This window comes from Triturus cristatus, chromosome 5_2 (genome assembly GCF_964204655.1).
Source record: "Triturus cristatus chromosome 5_2, aTriCri1.1, whole genome shotgun sequence".
NCBI classification, from domain to species: Eukaryota; Metazoa; Chordata; class Amphibia; order Caudata; family Salamandridae; genus Triturus; species Triturus cristatus.
Window position 1 is genome coordinate 577,431,312 of NC_140588.1, and position 21,055 is coordinate 577,452,366.

General features: G+C 53.5%; 18 non-coding genes across 18 annotated transcripts; 6 read left to right on the forward strand and 12 right to left on the reverse strand.

Annotated features, from left to right (window-relative positions):
• The first annotated feature begins 486 nt into the window (after positions 1–486).
• On the forward strand, positions 487–569 carry TRNAL-UAA (transfer RNA leucine (anticodon UAA)). The gene has a single exon. It is a non-coding gene; the product is annotated as a tRNA-Leu (tRNA).
• A 1,834-nt stretch (positions 570–2,403) lies between these two features.
• Positions 2,404–2,475, reverse strand: TRNAE-UUC (transfer RNA glutamic acid (anticodon UUC)). The gene has a single exon. It is a non-coding gene; the product is annotated as a tRNA-Glu (tRNA).
• A 243-nt stretch (positions 2,476–2,718) lies between these two features.
• TRNAL-UAA (transfer RNA leucine (anticodon UAA)) lies at positions 2,719–2,801 on the forward strand. The gene has a single exon. It is a non-coding gene; the product is annotated as a tRNA-Leu (tRNA).
• Positions 2,802–3,927: 1,126 nt separating this feature from the next.
• Positions 3,928–3,999, reverse strand: TRNAE-CUC (transfer RNA glutamic acid (anticodon CUC)). Its single transcript has one exon. It is a non-coding gene; the product is annotated as a tRNA-Glu (tRNA).
• A 630-nt stretch (positions 4,000–4,629) lies between these two features.
• On the reverse strand, positions 4,630–4,701 carry TRNAE-UUC (transfer RNA glutamic acid (anticodon UUC)). Its single transcript has one exon. It is a non-coding gene; the product is annotated as a tRNA-Glu (tRNA).
• Positions 4,702–4,944: 243 nt separating this feature from the next.
• Positions 4,945–5,027, forward strand: TRNAL-UAA (transfer RNA leucine (anticodon UAA)). The gene has a single exon. It is a non-coding gene; the product is annotated as a tRNA-Leu (tRNA).
• Positions 5,028–6,855: 1,828 nt separating this feature from the next.
• TRNAE-UUC (transfer RNA glutamic acid (anticodon UUC)) lies at positions 6,856–6,927 on the reverse strand. The gene has a single exon. It is a non-coding gene; the product is annotated as a tRNA-Glu (tRNA).
• Positions 6,928–9,081: 2,154 nt separating this feature from the next.
• TRNAE-UUC (transfer RNA glutamic acid (anticodon UUC)) lies at positions 9,082–9,153 on the reverse strand. The gene has a single exon. It is a non-coding gene; the product is annotated as a tRNA-Glu (tRNA).
• Positions 9,154–9,396: 243 nt separating this feature from the next.
• On the forward strand, positions 9,397–9,479 carry TRNAL-UAA (transfer RNA leucine (anticodon UAA)). Its single transcript has one exon. It is a non-coding gene; the product is annotated as a tRNA-Leu (tRNA).
• Positions 9,480–11,313: 1,834 nt separating this feature from the next.
• TRNAE-UUC (transfer RNA glutamic acid (anticodon UUC)) lies at positions 11,314–11,385 on the reverse strand. Its single transcript has one exon. It is a non-coding gene; the product is annotated as a tRNA-Glu (tRNA).
• A 1,441-nt stretch (positions 11,386–12,826) lies between these two features.
• Positions 12,827–12,898, reverse strand: TRNAE-CUC (transfer RNA glutamic acid (anticodon CUC)). The gene has a single exon. It is a non-coding gene; the product is annotated as a tRNA-Glu (tRNA).
• Positions 12,899–13,528: 630 nt separating this feature from the next.
• On the reverse strand, positions 13,529–13,600 carry TRNAE-UUC (transfer RNA glutamic acid (anticodon UUC)). The gene has a single exon. It is a non-coding gene; the product is annotated as a tRNA-Glu (tRNA).
• Positions 13,601–15,754: 2,154 nt separating this feature from the next.
• On the reverse strand, positions 15,755–15,826 carry TRNAE-UUC (transfer RNA glutamic acid (anticodon UUC)). The gene has a single exon. It is a non-coding gene; the product is annotated as a tRNA-Glu (tRNA).
• Positions 15,827–16,069: 243 nt separating this feature from the next.
• On the forward strand, positions 16,070–16,152 carry TRNAL-UAA (transfer RNA leucine (anticodon UAA)). The gene has a single exon. It is a non-coding gene; the product is annotated as a tRNA-Leu (tRNA).
• A 1,834-nt stretch (positions 16,153–17,986) lies between these two features.
• On the reverse strand, positions 17,987–18,058 carry TRNAE-UUC (transfer RNA glutamic acid (anticodon UUC)). Its single transcript has one exon. It is a non-coding gene; the product is annotated as a tRNA-Glu (tRNA).
• Positions 18,059–19,499: 1,441 nt separating this feature from the next.
• TRNAE-CUC (transfer RNA glutamic acid (anticodon CUC)) lies at positions 19,500–19,571 on the reverse strand. The gene has a single exon. It is a non-coding gene; the product is annotated as a tRNA-Glu (tRNA).
• A 630-nt stretch (positions 19,572–20,201) lies between these two features.
• On the reverse strand, positions 20,202–20,273 carry TRNAE-UUC (transfer RNA glutamic acid (anticodon UUC)). The gene has a single exon. It is a non-coding gene; the product is annotated as a tRNA-Glu (tRNA).
• Positions 20,274–20,516: 243 nt separating this feature from the next.
• On the forward strand, positions 20,517–20,599 carry TRNAL-UAA (transfer RNA leucine (anticodon UAA)). The gene has a single exon. It is a non-coding gene; the product is annotated as a tRNA-Leu (tRNA).
• Positions 20,600–21,055: the final 456 nt, after the last annotated feature.

The window sequence follows — 21,055 nt, forward strand, 5'->3', positions numbered from 1 at the left end:
GTGCGCATGAAGGTGGCTGAGGGCAATGGGAGCAAAGCAACCTGGGACACAGGGGACCCAGCCCCTTTCCTCTGCTTTCGTCTATAGGTCGGGGTGCCTTTTTAAGGACCTTCGATTAAAAAAAGCTGAGCTGCGTGGACAAATTACGCACGTCTACGTCTTAGAGGGATCTTCCCTGACCGGGAATCGAACCCGGGCCGCGGCGGTGAAAGCGCCGAATCCTAGCCACTAGACCACCAGCGAGGAGATGCTCTTGTGAGCCTGCCTTGCTCACTTCCTTATTGTGACTAAGCTAACTCCACTGTATAGATTGCCCATAAAGTACGAGTGGGGAAAAGTTAGGTGTCACACAGTGTGTTTGTCATAAGCAATTACCTTTATCCTCCTGCAAAAGCCTTTTTACTCTGCAATCACCTCTTGCTGGACAGCCTGCGCTGGAGCAGCCAGCATGAAAAGGGAGCTGAGTAAGGCAGGGCCTAGGGTCTCACCAGGGTGGCCGAGTGGTTAAGGCGTTGGACTTAAGATCCAATGGACAGTTGTCCGCATGGGTTCGAGCCCCATCCCTGGTATGGGTTTTCAGCGGGTGTGTAGGAACTTGCAGATGCTTTTTTAAAGCATTTTCCTCTGCCCTCCTCACCCTCCCAGTGCCCTTCCTTAACAGTCCCAATTCACGTCTCAGCTGTGGGGTCTGCTGCTACTCTGCACTTAGCATGGATGCTTCCCAAAGCAATGCAGTGCCACCTACGCAGAGCCCCTGCTTAGAGAAATACACCTCCTATGTCTTTTCCCACTGAAGGGAGCAGGAGGAAGTACTTGCTTCCTGGGGAACATGGGCCTGCCACTGGAATTTGTTAACCCGCCTCTTGCGGATTTCTCCCCTTTCTTTGATTTACACCTGCAGGCTCTCCCTTGCCATCGGAGCAGGATCTGCTGATGCAGGCCCGGCAGGATCAAATGTGCAAAGGCTTGTCCCCAGGCCTCGGGAAAAAATTGAGCAGAGATTCCCGCCTCCGCCTCCGCCTCCGCCTCCTCTTGCCTTCCGAACGGGCTTCCAAACGGGCAATGCCCTGACGGGTCCCCCACGCCCCATCCTGCCCATGCCCACACCCCTGTATATGAGGGTGACCCATGTCCCTCACCCTCCATGCTCGAACGGAAGACACGTGTGTCCTGAGGGGAGCGCCAGACAGGCATTTCTCCGGCCAGGCAGACCCCTGCAGCACCCGTTAGGCTCCAAAGCCTGTACATTCCCAAGATGCCACTGGTCACTATGCAAATCAGACAGCCCTGGCCACACCCTCTCCGCCGCTGGGCTCTGCTGCTTTCGGTACGTGCAGCTCAGCTTTTTCTTACCCTGAACCAGACTTCCGTTTCAGCAAAAAGGTGGGTTGCAGTGGGTCCGGGATGCCATTTGGAGACAAAGCCTGCGGCCCTGTCAAAGATGACTTCCTGCCGCACACCATGTGGTCAGAAGCCTACGAAAAGAAGCGCACCTCGGAATACAGAATCTCACTTCCTCAAGAGCCTTGCACAAGAGATTGTCCTCCCGCCGAGGAAAGCAACTCAAAGGGAACCTTGCGAAAATCAAATTAGGAGCCAGATTGCGGGATGCTAGGCAAACTGTTTGTCAGAAAAGCAAATTCATTTTGAGAAGCCCTGACCTGCGGGAAGGAAAAGCATTCAAGGGCAGAAGAAGGACTGTTCCCTGACCGGGAATCGAACCCGGGCCGCGGCGGTGAGAGTGCCGAATCCTAACCACTAGACCACCAGGGAACCCACAGCCATACAGCAAAAGTTCCTACACTGCTCTCCTAGTGACAAAGCTCATGGGGGCTGAAAGCATATTTTATTCTACAGCGAATATGAATCAGAACTTGAAAAAACACTCATGATTCCACCAGACTGTTTGTCACTTCCAAGCACAGGCCATCCCCTCCCCCGTGCTACTGAACCGACGAATTCCTGTACAATCGGGATCCCCGGGAAATCACAAGAGGGACACCTAGTGGCCGCTGATAGCTCAAAGACAGCTGGTACACCTTCTCACACCTACCTCGTTATTCAGCTTGCTGGAAGAATACATTGCGAATGACCGATTCAAGAGTGCAAGGGAGAAGAGTGCTCCAAAGTAGATGTATACATCGCAGCCGGGTTTTCCAGCAATTTACCTTTCTGATGAGCTGGTACTGCACTTTACGCCCACATAGAGCACCTGACTGGGTGGGGGACTGCGTGCGCATGAAGGTGGCTGAGGGCAATGGGAGCAAAGCAACCTGGGACACAGGGGACCCAGCCCCTTTCCTCTGCTTTCGTCTATAGGTCGGGGTGCCTTTTTAAGGACCTTCGATTAAAAAAAGCTGAGCTGCGTGGACAAATTACGCACGTCTACGTCTTAGAGGGATCTTCCCTGACCGGGAATCGAACCCGGGCCGCGGCGGTGAAAGCGCCGAATCCTAGCCACTAGACCACCAGGGAGGAGATGCTCTTGTGAGCCTGCCTTGCTCACTTCCTTATTGTGACTAAGCTAACTCCACTGTATAGATTGCCCATAAAGTACGAGTGGGGAAAAGTTAGGTGTCACACAGTGTGTTTGTCATAAGCAATTACCTTTATCCTCCTGCAAAAGCCTTTTTACTCTGCAATCACCTCTTGCTGGACAGCCTGCGCTGGAGCAGCCAGCATGAAAAGGGAGCTGAGTAAGGCAGGGCCTAGGGTCTCACCAGGGTGGCCGAGTGGTTAAGGCGTTGGACTTAAGATCCAATGGACAGTTGTCCGCATGGGTTCGAGCCCCATCCCTGGTATGGGTTTTCAGCGGGTGTGTAGGAACTTGCAGATGCTTTTTTAAAGCATTTTCCTCTGCCCTCCTCACCCTCCCAGTGCCCTTCCTTAACAGTCCCAATTCACGTCTCAGCTGTGGGGTCTGCTGCTACTCTGCACTTAGCATGGATGCTTCCCAAAGCAATGCAGTGCCACCTACGCAGAGCCCCTGCTTAGAGAAATACACCTCCTATGTCTTTTCCCACTGAAGGGAGCAGGAGGAAGTACTTGCTTCCTGGGGAACATGGGCCTGCCACTGGAATTTGTTAACCCGCCTCTTGCGGATTTCTCCCCTTTCTTTGATTTACACCTGCAGGCTCTCCCTTGCCATCGGAGCAGGATCTGCTGATGCAGGCCCGGCTGGATCAAATGTGCAAAGGCTTGTCCCCAGGCCTCGGGAAAAAATTGAGCAGAGATTCCCGCCTCCGCCTCCGCCTCCTCTTGCCTTCCGAACGGGCTTCCAAACGGGCAATGCCCTGACGGGTACCCCACGCCCCACCCTGCCCATGCCCACACCCCTGTATATGAGGGTGACCCATGTCCCTCACCCTCCATGCTCGAACGGAAGACACGTGTGTCCTGAGGGGAGCGCCAGACAGGCATTTCTCCGGCCAGGCAGACCCCTGCAGCACCCGTTAGGCTCCAAAGCCTGTACATTCCCAAGATGCCACTGGTCACTATGCAAATCAGACAGCCCTGGCCACACCCTCTCCGCCGCTGGGCTCTGCTGCTTTCGGTACGTGCAGCTCAGCTTTTTCTTACCCTGAACCAGACTTCCGTTTCAGCAAAAAGGTGGGTTGCAGTGGGTCCGGGATGCCATTTGGAGACAAAGCCTGCGGCCCTGTCAAAGATGACTTCCTGCCGCACACCATGTGGTCAGAAGCCTACGAAAAGAAGCGCACCTCGGAATACAGAATGTCACTTCCTCAAGAGCCTTGCACAAGAGATTTTCCTCCCGCCGAGGAAAGCAACTCAAAGGGAACCTTGCGAAAATCAAATTAGGAGCCAGATTGCGGGATGCTAGGCAAACTGTTTGTCAGAAAAGCAAATTCATTTTGAGAAGCCCTGACCTGCGGGAAGGAAAAGCATTCAAGGGCAGAAGAAGGACTGTTCCCTGACCGGGAATCGAACCCGGGCCGCGGCGGTGAGAGCGCCGAATCCTAACCACTAGACCACCAGGGAACCCACAGCTATACAGCAAAAGTTCCTACACTGCTCTCCTAGTGACAAAGCTCATGGGGGCTGAAAGCATATTTTATTCTACAGCGAATATGAATCAGAACTTGAAAAAACACTCATGATTCCACCAGACTGTTTGTCACTTCCAAGCACAGGCCATCCCCTCCCCCGTGCTACTGAACCGACGAATTCCTGTACAATCGGGATCCCCGGGAAATCACAAGAGGGACACCTAGTGGCCGCTGATAGCTCAAAGACAGCTGGTACACCTTCTCACACCTACCTCGTTATTCAGCTTGCTGGAAGAATACATTGCGAATGACCGATTCAAGAGTGCAAGGGAGAAGAGTGCTCCAAAGTAGATGTATACATCGCAGCCGGGTTTTCCAGCAATTTACCTTTCTGATGAGCTGGTACTGCACTTTACGCCCACATAGAGCACCTGACTGGGTGGGGGACTGCGTGCGCATGAAGGTGGCTGAGGGCAATGGGAGCAAAGCAACCTGGGACACAGGGGACCCAGCCCCTTTCCTCTGCTTTCGTCTATAGGTCGGGGTGCCTTTTTAAGGACCTTCGATTAAAAAAAGCTGAGCTGCGTGGACAAATTACGCACGTCTACGTCTTAGAGGGATCTTCCCTGACCGGGAATCGAACCCGGGCCGCGGCGGTGAAAGCGCCGAATCCTAGCCACTAGACCACCAGGGAGGAGATGCTCTTGTGAGCCTGCCTTGCTCACTTCCTTATTGTGACTAAGCTAACTCCACTGTATAGATTGCCCATAAAGTACGAGTGGGGAAAAGTTAGGTGTCACACAGTGTGTTTGTCATAAGCAATTACCTTTATCCTCCTGCAAAAGCCTTTTTACTCTGCAATCACCTCTTGCTGGACAGCCTGCGCTGGAGCAGCCAGCATGAAAAGGGAGCTGAGTAAGGCAGGGCCTAGGGTCTCACCAGGGTGGCCGAGTGGTTAAGGCGTTGGACTTAAGATCCAATGGACAGTTGTCCGCATGGGTTCGAGCCCCATCCCTGGTATGGGTTTTCAGCGGGTGTGTAGGAACTTGCAGATGCTTTTTTAAAGCATTTTCCTCTGCCCTCCTCACCCTCCCAGTGCCCTTCCTTAACAGTCCCAATTCACGTCTCAGCTGTGGGGTCTGCTGCTACTCTGCACTTAGCATGGATGCTTCCCAAAGCAATGCAGTGCCACCTACGCAGAGCCCCTGCTTAGAGAAATACACCTCCTATGTCTTTTCCCACTGAAGGGAGCAGGAGGAAGTACTTGCTTCCTGGGGAACATGGGCCTGCCACTGGAATTTGTTAACCCGCCTCTTGCGGATTTCTCCCCTTTCTTTGATTTACACCTGCAGGCTCTCCCTTGCCATCGGAGCAGGATCTGCTGATGCAGGCCCGGCAGGATCAAATGTGCAAAGGCTTGTCCCCAGGCCTCGGGAAAAAATTGAGCAGAGATTCCCGCCTCCGCCTCCGCCTCCTCTTGCCTTCCGAACGGGCTTCCAAACGGGCAATGCCCTGACGGGTCCCCCACGCCCCATCCTGCCCATGCCCACACCCCTGTATATGAGGGTGACCCATGTCCCTCACCCTCCATGCTCGAACGGAAGACACGTGTGTCCTGAGGGGAGCGCCAGACAGACATTTCTCCGGCCAGGCAGACCCCTGCAGCACCCGTTAGGCTCCAAAGCCTGTACATTCCCAAGATGCCACTGGTCACTATGCAAATCAGACAGCCCTGGCCACACCCTCTCCGCCGCTGGGCTCTGCTGCTTTCGGTACGTGCAGCTCAGCTTTTTCTTACCCTGAACCAGACTTCCGTTTCAGCAAAAAGGTGGGTTGCAGTGGGTCCGGGATGCCATTTGGAGACAAAGCCTGCGGCCCTGTCAAAGATGACTTCCTGCCGCACACCATGTGGTCAGAAGCCTACGAAAAGAAGCGCACCTCGGAATACAGAATCTCACTTCCTCAAGAGCCTTGCACAAGAGATTTTCCTCCCGCCGAGGAAAGCAACTCAAAGGGAACCTTGCGAAAATCAAATTAGGAGCCAGATTGCGGGATGCTAGGCAAACTGTTTGTCAGAAAAGCAAATTCATTTTGAGAAGCCCTGACCTGCGGGAAGGAAAAGCATTCAAGGGCAGAAGAAGGACTGTTTCCTGACCGGGAATCGAACCCGGGCCGCGGCGGTGAGAGCGCCGAATCCTAACCACTAGACCACCAGGGAACCCACAGCCATACAGCAAAAGTTCCTACACTGCTCTCCTAGTGACAAAGCTCATGGGGGCTGAAAGCATATTTTATTCTACAGCGAATATGAATCAGAACTTGAAAAAACACTCATGATTCCACCAGACTGTTTGTCACTTCCAAGCACAGGCCATCCCCTCCCCCGTGCCACTGAACCGACGAATTCCTGTACAATCGGGATCCCCGGGAAATCACAAGAGGGACACCTAGTGGCCGCTGATAGCTCAAAGACAGCTGGTACACCTTCTCACACCTACCTCGTTATTCAGCTTGCTGGAAGAATACATTGCGAATGACCGATTCAAGAGTGCAAGGGAGAAGAGTGCTCCAAAGTAGATGTATACATCGCAGCCGGGTTTTCCAGCAATTTACCTTTCTGATGAGCTGGTACTGCACTTTACGCCCACATAGAGCACCTGACTGGGTGGGGGACTGCGTGTGCATGAAGGTGGCTGAGGGCAATGGGAGCAAAGCAACCTGGGACACAGGGGACCCAGCCCCTTTCCTCTGCTTTCGTCTATAGGTCGGGGTGCCTTTTTAAGGACCTTCGATTAAAAAAAGCTGAGCTGCGTGGACAAATTACGCACGTCTACGTCTTAGAGGGATCTTCCCTGACCGGGAATCGAACCCGGGCCGCGGCGGTGAAAGCGCCGAATCCTAGCCACTAGACCACCAGGGAGGAGATGCTCTTGTGAGCCTGCCTTGCTCACTTCCTTATTGTGACTAAGCTAACTCCACTGTATAGATTGCCCATAAATGACGAGTGGGGAAAAGTTAGGTGTCACACAGTGTGTTTGTCATAAGCAATTACCTTTATCCTCCTGCAAAAGCCTTTTTACTCTGCAATCACCTCTTGCTGGACAGCCTGCGCTGGAGCAGCCAGCATGAAAAGGGAGCTGAGTAAGGCAGGGCCTAGGGTCTCACCAGGGTGGCCGAGTGGTTAAGTCGTTGGACTTAAGATCCAATGGACAGTTGTCCGCATGGGTTCGAGCCCCATCCCTGGTATGGGTTTTCAGCGGGTGTGTAGGAACTTGCAGATGCTTTTTTAAAGCATTTTCCTCTGCCCTCCTCACCCTCCCAGTGCCCTTCCTTAACAGTCCCAATTCACGTCTCAGCTGTGGGGTCTGCTGCTACTCTGCACTTAGCATGGATGCTTCCCAAAGCAATGCAGTGCCACCTACGCAGAGCCCCTGCTTAGAGAAATACACCTCCTATGTCTTTTCCCACTGAAGGGAGCAGGAGGAAGTACTTGCTTCCTGGGGAACATGGGCCTGCCACTGGAATTTGTTAACCCGCCTCTTGCGGATTTCTCCCCTTTCTTTGATTTACACCTGCAGGCTCTCCCTTGCCATCGGAGCAGGATCTGCTGATGCAGGCCCGGCTGGATCAAATGTGCAAAGGCTTGTCCCCAGGCCTCGGGAAAAAATTGAGCAGAGATTCCCGCCTCCGCCTCCGCCTCCTCTTGCCTTCCGAACGGGCTTCCAAACGGGCAATGCCCTGACGGGTACCCCACGCCCCACCCTGCCCATGCCCACACTCCTGTATATGAGGGTGACCCATGTCCCTCACCCTCCATGCTCGAACGGAAGACACGTGTGTCCTGAGGGGAGCGCCAGACAGGCATTTCTCCGGCCAGGCAGACCCCTGCAGCACCCGTTAGGCTCCAAAGCCTGTACATTCCCAAGATGCCACTGGTCACTATGCAAATCAGACAGCCCTGGCCACACCCTCTCCGCCGCTGGGCTCTGCTGCTTTCGGTACGTGCAGCTCAGCTTTTTCTTACCCTGAACCAGACTTCCGTTTCAGCAAAAAGGTGGGTTGCAGTGGGTCCGGGATGCCATTTGGAGACAAAGCCTGCGGCCCTGTCAAAGATGACCTCCTGCCGCACACCATGTGGTCAGAAGCCTACGAAAAGAAGCGCACCTCGGAATACAGAATCTCACTTCCTCAAGAGCCTTGCACAAGAGATTTTCCTCCCGCCGAGGAAAGCAACTCAAAGGGAACCTTGCGAAAATCAAATTAGGAGCCAGATTGCGGGATGCTAGGCAAACTGTTTGTCAGAAAAGCAAATTCATTTTGAGAAGCCCTGACCTGCGGGAAGGAAAAGCATTCAAGGGCAGAAGAAGGACTGTTCCCTGACCGGGAATCGAACCCGGGCCGCGGCAGTGAGAGCGCCGAATCCTAACCACTAGACCACCAGGGAACCCACAGCTATACAGCAAAAGTTCCTACACTGCTCTCCTAGTGACAAAGCTCATGGGGGCTGAAAGCATATTTTATTCTACAGCGAATATGAATCAGAACTTGAAAAAACACTCATGATTCCACCAGACTGTTTGTCACTTCCAAGCACAGGCCATCCCCTCCCCCGTGCTACTGAACCGACGAATTCCTGTATAATCGGGATCCCCGGGAAATCACAAGAGGGACACCTAGTGGCCGCTGATAGCTCAAAGACAGCTGGTACACCTTCTCACACCTACCTCGTTATTCAGCTTGCTGGAAGAATACATTGCGAATGACCGATTCAAGAGTGCAAGGGAGAAGAGTGCTCCAAAGTAGATGTATACATCGCAGCCGGGTTTTCCAGCAATTTACCTTTCTGATGAGCTGGTACTGCACTTTACGCCCACATAGAGCACCTGACTGGGTGGGGGACTGCGTGCGCATGAAGGTGGCTGAGGGCAATGGGAGCAAAGCAACCTGGGACACAGGGGACCCAGCCCCTTTCCTCTGCTTTCGTCTATAGGTCGGGGTGCCTTTTTAAGGACCTTCGATTAAAAAAAGCTGAGCTGCGTGGACAAATTACGCACGTCTACGTCTTAGAGGGATCTTCCCTGACCGGGAATCGAACCCGGGCCGCGGCGGTGAAAGCGCCGAATCCTAGCCACTAGACCACCAGGGAGGAGATGCTCTTGTGAGCCTGCCTTGCTCACTTCCTTATTGTGACTAAGCTAACTCCACTGTATAGATTGCCCATAAAGTACGAGTGGGGAAAAGTTAGGTGTCACACAGTGTGTTTGTCATAAGCAATTACCTTTATCCTCCTGCAAAAGCCTTTTTACTCTGCAATCACCTCTTGCTGGACAGCCTGCGCTGGAGCAGCCAGCATGAAAAGGGAGCTGAGTAAGGCAGGGCCTAGGGTCTCACCAGGGTGGCCGAGTGGTTAAGGCGTTGGACTTAAGATCCAATGGACAGTTGTCCGCATGGGTTCGAGCCCCATCCCTGGTATGGGTTTTCAGCGGGTGTGTAGGAACTTGCAGATGCTTTTTTAAAGCATTTTCCTCTGCCCTCCTCACCCTCCCAGTGCCCTTCCTTAACAGTCCCAATTCACGTCTCAGCTGTGGGGTCTGCTGCTACTCTGCACTTAGCATGGATGCTTCCCAAAGCAATGCAGTGCCACCTACGCAGAGCCCCTGCTTAGAGAAATACACCTCCTATGTCTTTTCCCACTGAAGGGAGCAGGAGGAAGTACTTGCTTCCTGGGGAACATGGGCCTGCCACTGGAATTTGTTAACCCGCCTCTTGCGGATTTCTCCCCTTTCTTTGATTTACACCTGCAGGCTCTCCCTTGCCATCGGAGCAGGATCTGCTGATGCAGGCCCGGCAGGATCAAATGTGCAAAGGCTTGTCCCCAGGCCTCGGGAAAAAATTGAGCAGAGATTCCCGCCTCCGCCTCCGCCTCCGCCTCCTCTTGCCTTCCGAACGGGCTTCCAAACGGGCAATGCCCTGACGGGTCCCCCACGCCCCATCCTGCCCATGCCCACACCCCTGTATATGAGGGTGACCCATGTCCCTCACCCTCCATGCTCGAACGGAAGACACGTGTGTCCTGAGGGGAGCGCCAGACAGACATTTCTCCGGCCAGGCAGACCCCTGCAGCACCCGTTAGGCTCCAAAGCCTGTACATTCCCAAGATGCCACTGGTCACTATGCAAATCAGACAGCCCTGGCCACACCCTCTCCGCCGCTGGGCTCTGCTGCTTTCGGTACGTGCAGCTCAGCTTTTTCTTACCCTGAACCAGACTTCCGTTTCAGCAAAAAGGTGGGTTGCAGTGGGTCCGGGATGCCATTTGGAGACAAAGCCTGCGGCCCTGTCAAAGATGACTTCCTGCCGCACACCATGTGGTCAGAAGCCTACGAAAAGAAGCGCACCTCGGAATACAGAATCTCACTTCCTCAAGAGCCTTGCACAAGAGATTTTCCTCCCGCCGAGGAAAGCAACTCAAAGGGAACCTTGCGAAAATCAAATTAGGAGCCAGATTGCGGGATGCTAGGCAAACTGTTTGTCAGAAAAGCAAATTCATTTTGAGAAGCCCTGACCTGCGGGAAGGAAAAGCATTCAAGGGCAGAAGAAGGACTGTTTCCTGACCGGGAATCGAACCCGGGCCGCGGCGGTGAGAGCGCCGAATCCTAACCACTAGACCACCAGGGAACCCACAGCCATACAGCAAAAGTTCCTACACTGCTCTCCTAGTGACAAAGCTCATGGGGGCTGAAAGCATATTTTATTCTACAGCGAATATGAATCAGAACTTGAAAAAACACTCATGATTCCACCAGACTGTTTGTCACTTCCAAGCACAGGCCATCCCCTCCCCCGTGCCACTGAACCGACGAATTCCTGTACAATCGGGATCCCCGGGAAATCACAAGAGGGACACCTAGTGGCCGCTGATAGCTCAAAGACAGCTGGTACACCTTCTCACACCTACCTCGTTATTCAGCTTGCTGGAAGAATACATTGCGAATGACCGATTCAAGAGTGCAAGGGAGAAGAGTGCTCCAAAGTAGATGTATACATCGCAGCCGGGTTTTCCAGCAATTTACCTTTCTGATGAGCTGGTACTGCACTTTACGCCCACATAGAGCACCTGACTGGGTGGGGGACTGCGTGTGCATGAAGGTGGCTGAGGGCAATGGGAGCAAAGCAACCTGGGACACAGGGGACCCAGCCCCTTTCCTCTGCTTTCGTCTATAGGTCGGGGTGCCTTTTTAAGGACCTTCGATTAAAAAAAGCTGAGCTGCGTGGACAAATTACGCACGTCTACGTCTTAGAGGGATCTTCCCTGACCGGGAATCGAACCCGGGCCGCGGCGGTGAAAGCGCCGAATCCTAGCCACTAGACCACCAGGGAGGAGATGCTCTTGTGAGCCTGCCTTGCTCACTTCCTTATTGTGACTAAGCTAACTCCACTGTATAGATTGCCCATAAAGTACGAGTGGGGAAAAGTTAGGTGTCACACAGTGTGTTTGTCATAAGCAATTACCTTTATCCTCCTGCAAAAGCCTTTTTACTCTGCAATCACCTCTTGCTGGACAGCCTGCGCTGGAGCAGCCAGCATGAAAAGGGAGCTGAGTAAGGCAGGGCCCAGGGTGGCCGAGTGGTTAAGGCGTTGGACTTAAGATCCAATGGACAGTTGTCCGCATGGGTTCGAGCCCCATCCCTGGTATGGGTTTTCAGCGGGTGTGTAGGAACTTGCAGATGCTTTTTTAAAGCATTTTCCTCTGCCCTCCTCACCCTCCCAGTGCCCTTCCTTAACAGTCCCAATTCACGTCTCAGCTGTGGGGTCTGCTGCTACTCTGCACTTAGCATGGATGCTTCCCAAAGCAATGCAGTGCCACCTACGCAGAGCCCCTGCTTAGAGAAATACACCTCCTATGTCTTTTCCCACTGAAGGGAGCAGGAGGAAGTACTTGCTTCCTGGGGAACATGGGCCTGCCACTGGAATTTGTTAACCCGCCTCTTGCGGATTTCTCCCCTTTCTTTGATTTACACCTGCAGGCTCTCCCTTGCCATCGGAGCAGGATCTGCTGATGCAGGCCCGGCTGGATCAAATGTGCAAAGGCTTGTCCCCAGGCCTCGGGAAAAAATTGAGCAGAGATTCCCGCCTCCGCCTCCGCCTCCTCTTGCCTTCCGAACGGGCTTCCAAACGGGCAATGCCCTGACGGGTACCCCACGCCCCACCCTGCCCATGCCCACACCCCTGTATATGAGGGTGACCCATGTCCCTCACCCTCCATGCTCGAACGGAAGACACGTGTGTCCTGAGGGGAGCGCCAGACAGGCATTTCTCCGGCCAGGCAGACCCCTGCAGCACCCGTTAGGCTCCAAAGCCTGTACATTCCCAAGATGCCACTGGTCACTATGCAAATCAGACAGCCCTGGCCACACCCTCTCCGCCGCTGGGCTCTGCTGCTTTCGGTACGTGCAGCTCAGCTTTTTCTTACCCTGAACCAGACTTCCGTTTCAGCAAAAAGGTGGGTTGCAGTGGGTCCGGGATGCCATTTGGAGACAAAGCCTGCGGCCCTGTCAAAGATGACTTCCTGCCGCACACCATGTGGTCAGAAGCCTACGAAAAGAAGCGCACCTCGGAATACAGAATCTCACTTCCTCAAGAGCCTTGCACAAGAGATTTTCCTCCCGCCGAGGAAAGCAACTCAAAGGGAACCTTGCGAAAATCAAATTAGGAGCCAGATTGCGGGATGCTAGGCAAACTGTTTGTCAGAAAAGCAAATTCATTTTGAGAAGCCCTGACCTGCGGGAAGGAAAAGCATTCAAGGGCAGAAGAAGGACTGTTCCCTGACCGGGAATCGAACCCGGGCCGCGGCGGTGAGAGCGCCGAATCCTAACCACTAGACCACCAGGGAACCCACAGCTATACAGCAAAAGTTCCTACACTGCTCTCCTAGTGACAAAGCTCATGGGGGCTGAAAGCATATTTTATTCTACAGCGAATATGAATCAGAACTTGAAAAAACACTCATGATTCCACCAGACTGTTTGTCACTTCCAAGCACAGGCCATCCCCTCCCCCGTGCTACTGAACCGACGAATTCCTGTATAATCGGGATCCCCGGGAAATCACAAGAGGGACACCTAGTGGCCGCTGATAGCTCAAAGACAGCTGGTACACCTTCTCACACCTACCTCGTTATTCAGCTTGCTGGAAGAATACATTGCGAATGACCGATTCAAGAGTGCAAGGGAGAAGAGTGCTCCAAAGTAGATGTATACATCGCAGCCGGGTTTTCCAGCAATTTACCTTTCTGATGAGCTGGTACTGCACTTTACGCCCACATAGAGCACCTGACTGGGTGGGGGACTGCGTGCGCATGAAGGTGGCTGAGGGCAATGGGAGCAAAGCAACCTGGGACACAGGGGACCCAGCCCCTTTCCTCTGCTTTCGTCTATAGGTCGGGGTGCCTTTTTAAGGACCTTCGATTAAAAAAAGCTGAGCTGCGTGGACAAATTACGCACGTCTACGTCTTAGAGGGATCTTCCCTGACCGGGAATCGAACCCGGGCCGCGGCGGTGAAAGCGCCGAATCCTAGCCACTAGACCACCAGGGAGGAGATGCTCTTGTGAGCCTGCCTTGCTCACTTCCTTATTGTGACTAAGCTAACTCCACTGTATAGATTGCCCATAAATGACGAGTGGGGAAAAGTTAGGTGTCACACAGTGTGTTTGTCATAAGCAATTACCTTTATCCTCCTGCAAAAGCCTTTTTACTCTGCAATCACCTCTTGCTGGACAGCCTGCGCTGGAGCAGCCAGCATGAAAAGGGAGCTGAGTAAGGCAGGGCCTAGGGTCTCACCAGGGTGGCCGAGTGGTTAAGTCGTTGGACTTAAGATCCAATGGACAGTTGTCCGCATGGGTTCGAGCCCCATCCCTGGTATGGGTTTTCAGCGGGTGTGTAGGAACTTGCAGATGCTTTTTTAAAGCATTTTCCTCTGCCCTCCTCACCCTCCCAGTGCCCTTCCTTAACAGTCCCAATTCACGTCTCAGCTGTGGGGTCTGCTGCTACTCTGCACTTAGCATGGATGCTTCCCAAAGCAATGCAGTGCCACCTACGCAGAGCCCCTGCTTAGAGAAATACACCTCCTATGTCTTTTCCCACTGAAGGGAGCAGGAGGAAGTACTTGCTTCCTGGGGAACATGGGCCTGCCACTGGAATTTGTTAACCCGCCTCTTGCGGATTTCTCCCCTTTCTTTGATTTACACCTGCAGGCTCTCCCTTGCCATCGGAGCAGGATCTGCTGATGCAGGCCCGGCTGGATCAAATGTGCAAAGGCTTGTCCCCAGGCCTCGGGAAAAAATTGAGCAGAGATTCCCGCCTCCGCCTCCGCCTCCTCTTGCCTTCCGAACGGGCTTCCAAACGGGCAATGCCCTGACGGGTACCCCACGCCCCACCCTGCCCATGCCCACACTCCTGTATATGAGGGTGACCCATGTCCCTCACCCTCCATGCTCGAACGGAAGACACGTGTGTCCTGAGGGGAGCGCCAGACAGGCATTTCTCCGGCCAGGCAGACCCCTGCAGCACCCGTTAGGCTCCAAAGCCTGTACATTCCCAAGATGCCACTGGTCACTATGCAAATCAGACAGCCCTGGCCACACCCTCTCCGCCGCTGGGCTCTGCTGCTTTCGGTACGTGCAGCTCAGCTTTTTCTTACCCTGAACCAGACTTCCGTTTCAGCAAAAAGGTGGGTTGCAGTGGGTCCGGGATGCCATTTGGAGACAAAGCCTGCGGCCCTGTCAAAGATGACCTCCTGCCGCACACCATGTGGTCAGAAGCCTACGAAAAGAAGCGCACCTCGGAATACAGAATCTCACTTCCTCAAGAGCCTTGCACAAGAGATTTTCCTCCCGCCGAGGAAAGCAACTCAAAGGGAACCTTGCGAAAATCAAATTAGGAGCCAGATTGCGGGATGCTAGGCAAACTGTTTGTCAGAAAAGCAAATTCATTTTGAGAAGCCCTGACCTGCGGGAAGGAAAAGCATTCAAGGGCAGAAGAAGGACTGTTCCCTGACCGGGAATCGAACCCGGGCCGCGGCAGTGAGAGCGCCGAATCCTAACCACTAGACCACCAGGGAACCCACAGCTATACAGCAAAAGTTCCTACACTGCTCTCCTAGTGACAAAGCTCATGGGGGCTGAAAGCATATTTTATTCTACAGCGAATATGAATCAGAACTTGAAAAAACACTCATGATTCCACCAGACTGTTTGTCACTTCCAAGCACAGGCCATCCCCTCCCCCGTGCTACTGAACCGACGAATTCCTGTATAATCGGGATCCCCGGGAAATCACAAGAGGGACACCTAGTGGCCGCTGATAGCTCAAAGACAGCTGGTACACCTTCTCACACCTACCTCGTTATTCAGCTTGCTGGAAGAATACATTGCGAATGACCGATTCAAGAGTGCAAGGGAGAAGAGTGCTCCAAAGTAGATGTATACATCGCAGCCGGGTTTTCCAGCAATTTACCTTTCTGATGAGCTGGTACTGCACTTTACGCCCACATAGAGCACCTGACTGGGTGGGGGACTGCGTGCGCATGAAGGTGGCTGAGGGCAATGGGAGCAAAGCAACCTGGGACACAGGGGACCCAGCCCCTTTCCTCTGCTTTCGTCTATAGGTCGGGGTGCCTTTTTAAGGACCTTCGATTAAAAAAAGCTGAGCTGCGTGGACAAATTACGCACGTCTACGTCTTAGAGGGATCTTCCCTGACCGGGAATCGAACCCGGGCCGCGGCGGTGAAAGCGCCGAATCCTAGCCACTAGACCACCAGGGAGGAGATGCTCTTGTGAGCCTGCCTTGCTCACTTCCTTATTGTGACTAAGCTAACTCCACTGTATAGATTGCCCATAAAGTACGAGTGGGGAAAAGTTAGGTGTCACACAGTGTGTTTGTCATAAGCAATTACCTTTATCCTCCTGCAAAAGCCTTTTTACTCTGCAATCACCTCTTGCTGGACAGCCTGCGCTGGAGCAGCCAGCATGAAAAGGGAGCTGAGTAAGGCAGGGCCTAGGGTCTCACCAGGGTGGCCGAGTGGTTAAGGCGTTGGACTTAAGATCCAATGGACAGTTGTCCGCATGGGTTCGAGCCCCATCCCTGGTATGGGTTTTCAGCGGGTGTGTAGGAACTTGCAGATGCTTTTTTAAAGCATTTTCCTCTGCCCTCCTCACCCTCCCAGTGCCCTTCCTTAACAGTCCCAATTCACGTCTCAGCTGTGGGGTCTGCTGCTACTCTGCACTTAGCATGGATGCTTCCCAAAGCAATGCAGTGCCACCTACGCAGAGCCCCTGCTTAGAGAAATACACCTCCTATGTCTTTTCCCACTGAAGGGAGCAGGAGGAAGTACTTGCTTCCTGGGGAACATGGGCCTGCCACTGGAATTTGTTAACCCGCCTCTTGCGGATTTCTCCCCTTTCTTTGATTTACACCTGCAGGCTCTCCCTTGCCATCGGAGCAGGATCTGCTGATGCAGGCCCGGCAGGATCAAATGTGCAAAGGCTTGTCCCCAGGCCTCGGGAAAAAATTGAGCAGAGATTCCCGCCTCCGCCTCCGCCTCCGCCTCCTCTTGCCTTCCGAACGGGCTTCCAAACGGGCAATGCCCTGACGGGTCCCCCACGCCCCATCCTGCCCATGCCCACACCCCTGTATATGAGGGTGACCCATGTCCCTCACCCTCCATGCTCGAACGGAAGACACGTGTGTCCTGAGGGGAGCGCCAGACAGACATTTCTCCGGCCAGGCAGACCCCTGCAGCACCCGTTAGGCTCCAAAGCCTGTACATTCCCAAGATGCCACTGGTCACTATGCAAATCAGACAGCCCTGGCCACACCCTCTCCGCCGCTGGGCTCTGCTGCTTTCGGTACGTGCAGCTCAGCTTTTTCTTACCCTGAACCAGACTTCCGTTTCAGCAAAAAGGTGGGTTGCAGTGGGTCCGGGATGCCATTTGGAGACAAAGCCTGCGGCCCTGTCAAAGATGACTTCCTGCCGCACACCATGTGGTCAGAAGCCTACGAAAAGAAGCGCACCTCGGAATACAGAATCTCACTTCCTCAAGAGCCTTGCACAAGAGATTTTCCTCCCGCCGAGGAAAGCAACTCAAAGGGAACCTTGCGAAAATCAAATTAGGAGCCAGATTGCGGGATGCTAGGCAAACTGTTTGTCAGAAAAGCAAATTCATTTTGAGAAGCCCTGACCTGCGGGAAGGAAAAGCATTCAAGGGCAGAAGAAGGACTGTTTCCTGACCGGGAATCGAACCCGGGCCGCGGCGGTGAGAGCGCCGAATCCTAACCACTAGACCACCAGGGAACCCACAGCCATACAGCAAAAGTTCCTACACTGCTCTCCTAGTGACAAAGCTCATGGGGGCTGAAAGCATATTTTATTCTACAGCGAATATGAATCAGAACTTGAAAAAACACTCATGATTCCACCAGACTGTTTGTCACTTCCAAGCACAGGCCATCCCCTCCCCCGTGCCACTGAACCGACGAATTCCTGTACAATCGGGATCCCCGGGAAATCACAAGAGGGACACCTAGTGGCCGCTGATAGCTCAAAGACAGCTGGTACACCTTCTCACACCTACCTCGTTATTCAGCTTGCTGGAAGAATACATTGCGAATGACCGATTCAAGAGTGCAAGGGAGAAGAGTGCTCCAAAGTAGATGTATACATCGCAGCCGGGTTTTCCAGCAATTTACCTTTCTGATGAGCTGGTACTGCACTTTACGCCCACATAGAGCACCTGACTGGGTGGGGGACTGCGTGTGCATGAAGGTGGCTGAGGGCAATGGGAGCAAAGCAACCTGGGACACAGGGGACCCAGCCCCTTTCCTCTGCTTTCGTCTATAGGTCGGGGTGCCTTTTTAAGGACCTTCGATTAAAAAAAGCTGAGCTGCGTGGACAAATTACGCACGTCTACGTCTTAGAGGGATCTTCCCTGACCGGGAATCGAACCCGGGCCGCGGCGGTGAAAGCGCCGAATCCTAGCCACTAGACCACCAGGGAGGAGATGCTCTTGTGAGCCTGCCTTGCTCACTTCCTTATTGTGACTAAGCTAACTCCACTGTATAGATTGCCCATAAAGTACGAGTGGGGAAAAGTTAGGTGTCACACAGTGTGTTTGTCATAAGCAATTACCTTTATCCTCCTGCAAAAGCCTTTTTACTCTGCAATCACCTCTTGCTGGACAGCCTGCGCTGGAGCAGCCAGCATGAAAAGGGAGCTGAGTAAGGCAGGGCCCAGGGTGGCCGAGTGGTTAAGGCGTTGGACTTAAGATCCAATGGACAGTTGTCCGCATGGGTTCGAGCCCCATCCCTGGTATGGGTTTTCAGCGGGTGTGTAGGAACTTGCAGATGCTTTTTTAAAGCATTTTCCTCTGCCCTCCTCACCCTCCCAGTGCCCTTCCTTAACAGTCCCAATTCACGTCTCAGCTGTGGGGTCTGCTGCTACTCTGCACTTAGCATGGATGCTTCCCAAAGCAATGCAGTGCCACCTACGCAGAGCCCCTGCTTAGAGAAATACACCTCCTATGTCTTTTCCCACTGAAGGGAGCAGGAGGAAGTACTTGCTTCCTGGGGAACATGGGCCTGCCACTGGAATTTGTTAACCCGCCTCTTGCGGATTTCTCCCCTTTCTTTGATTTACACCTGCAGGCTCTCCCTTGCCATCGGAGCAGGATCTGCTGATGCAGGCCCGGCTGGATCAAATGTGCAAAGGCTTGTCCCCAGGCCTCGGGAAAAAATTGAGCAGAGATTCCCGCCTCCGCCTCCGCCTCCTCTTGCCTTCCGAACGGGCTTCCAAACGGGCAATGCCCTGACGGGTACCCCACGCCCCACCCTGCCCATGCCCACACCCCTGTATATGAGGGTGACCCATGTCCCTCACCCTCCATGCTCGAACGGAAGACACGTGTGTCCTGAGGGGAGCGCCAGACAGGCATTTCTCCGGCCAGGCAGACCCCTGCAGCACCCGTTAGGCTCCAAAGCCTGTACATTCCCAAGATGCCACTGGTCACTATGCAAATCAGACAGCCCTGGCCACACCCTCTCCGCCGCTGGGCTCTGCTGCTTTCGGTACGTGCAGCTCAGCTTTTTCTTACCCTGAACCAGACTTCCGTTTCAGCAAAAAGGTGGGTTGCAGTGGGTCCGGGATGCCATTTGGAGACAAAGCCTGCGGCCCTGTCAAAGATGACTTCCTGCCGCACACCATGTGGTCAGAAGCCTACGAAAAGAAGCGCACCTCGGAATACAGAATCTCACTTCCTCAAGAGCCTTGCACAAGAGATTTTCCTCCCGCCGAGGAAAGCAACTCAAAGGGAACCTTGCGAAAATCAAATTAGGAGCCAGATTGCGGGATGCTAGGCAAACTGTTTGTCAGAAAAGCAAATTCATTTTGAGAAGCCCTGACCTGCGGGAAGGAAAAGCATTCAAGGGCAGAAGAAGGACTGTTCCCTGACCGGGAATCGAACCCGGGCCGCGGCGGTGAGAGCGCCGAATCCTAACCACTAGACCACCAGGGAACCCACAGCTATACAGCAAAAGTTCCTACACTGCTCTCCTAGTGACAAAGCTCATGGGGGCTGAAAGCATATTTTATTCTACAGCGAATATGAATCAGAACTTGAAAAAACACTCATGATTCCACCAGACTGTTTGTCACTTCCAAGCACAGGCCATCCCCTCCCCCGTGCTACTGAACCGACGAATTCCTGTATAATCGGGATCCCCGGGAAATCACAAGAGGGACACCTAGTGGCCGCTGATAGCTCAAAGACAGCTGGTACACCTTCTCACACCTACCTCGTTATTCAGCTTGCTGGAAGAATACATTGCGAATGACCGATTCAAGAGTGCAAGGGAGAAGAGTGCTCCAAAGTAGATGTATACATCGCAGCCGGGTTTTCCAGCAATTTACCTTTCTGATGAGCTGGTACTGCACTTTACGCCCACATAGAGCACCTGACTGGGTGGGGGACTGCGTGCGCATGAAGGTGGCTGAGGGCAATGGGAGCAAAGCAACCTGGGACACAGGGGACCCAGCCCCTTTCCTCTGCTTTCGTCTATAGGTCGGGGTGCCTTTTTAAGGACCTTCGATTAAAAAAAGCTGAGCTGCGTGGACAAATTACGCACGTCTACGTCTTAGAGGGATCTTCCCTGACCGGGAATCGAACCCGGGCCGCGGCGGTGAAAGCGCCGAATCCTAGCCACTAGACCACCAGGGAGGAGATGCTCTTGTGAGCCTGCCTTGCTCACTTCCTTATTGTGACTAAGCTAACTCCACTGTATAGATTGCCCATAAAGTACGAGTGGGGAAAAGTTAGGTGTCACACAGTGTGTTTGTCATAAGCAATTACCTTTATCCTCCTGCAAAAGCCTTTTTACTCTGCAATCACCTCTTGCTGGACAGCCTGCGCTGGAGCAGCCAGCATGAAAAGGGAGCTGAGTAAGGCAGGGCCTAGGGTCTCACCAGGGTGGCCGAGTGGTTAAGGCGTTGGACTTAAGATCCAATGGACAGTTGTCCGCATGGGTTCGAGCCCCATCCCTGGTATGGGTTTTCAGCGGGTGTGTAGGAACTTGCAGATGCTTTTTTAAAGCATTTTCCTCTGCCCTCCTCACCCTCCCAGTGCCCTTCCTTAACAGTCCCAATTCACGTCTCAGCTGTGGGGTCTGCTGCTACTCTGCACTTAGCATGGATGCTTCCCAAAGCAATGCAGTGCCACCTACGCAGAGCCCCTGCTTAGAGAAATACACCTCCTATGTCTTTTCCCACTGAAGGGAGCAGGAGGAAGTACTTGCTTCCTGGGGAACATGGGCCTGCCACTGGAATTTGTTAACCCGCCTCTTGCGGATTTCTCCCCTTTCTTTGATTTACACCTGCAGGCTCTCCCTTGCCATCGGAGCAGGATCTGCTGATGCAGGCCCGGCAGGATCAAATGTGCAAAGGCTTGTCCCCAGGCCTCGGGAAAAAATTGAGCAGAGATTCCCGCCTCCGCCTCCGCCTCCT